We start from the raw sequence: 374 nt of genomic DNA on the forward strand, positions 1-374 counted from the left end.
GTTTTCACCATTTGGTTCCCCTTATCTATGCAGTCTTTTTTTTTTTTTTTGCTTTTTTTGGAAGGCAATTGGGGTTAAGTGACTTGCCCAAGGTCACAGGGCTAGTTTTTGTGTCAAGTGTCTGAGGCCATATTTGAACTCAGATCCTCCTGACTTCAGGGCTGGTGCTCTATTCACTGCACCACCTAGCTGCCCCCTTATCTATGCAGACTTACCTCACTTTATTTTTCTTCCTGCATTCTAAGTGTGGGCCAAAATGACCTAACAACTTAGCACTGTACACAATATTTCATTTCCTACATTTGTGAAAATGATTCCCCATATCTGGAATTCATTTCCTTCTTATGTCCTTATGGAAGCTTAATCTTCTTTCA

Source organism: Petaurus breviceps, unplaced genomic scaffold, assembly GCF_028583685.1.
Source record: "Petaurus breviceps papuanus isolate PSGF00001 unplaced genomic scaffold, PetGlider_PUasm1.0 151, whole genome shotgun sequence".
Taxonomy (NCBI): Eukaryota; Metazoa; Chordata; class Mammalia; order Diprotodontia; family Petauridae; genus Petaurus; species Petaurus breviceps.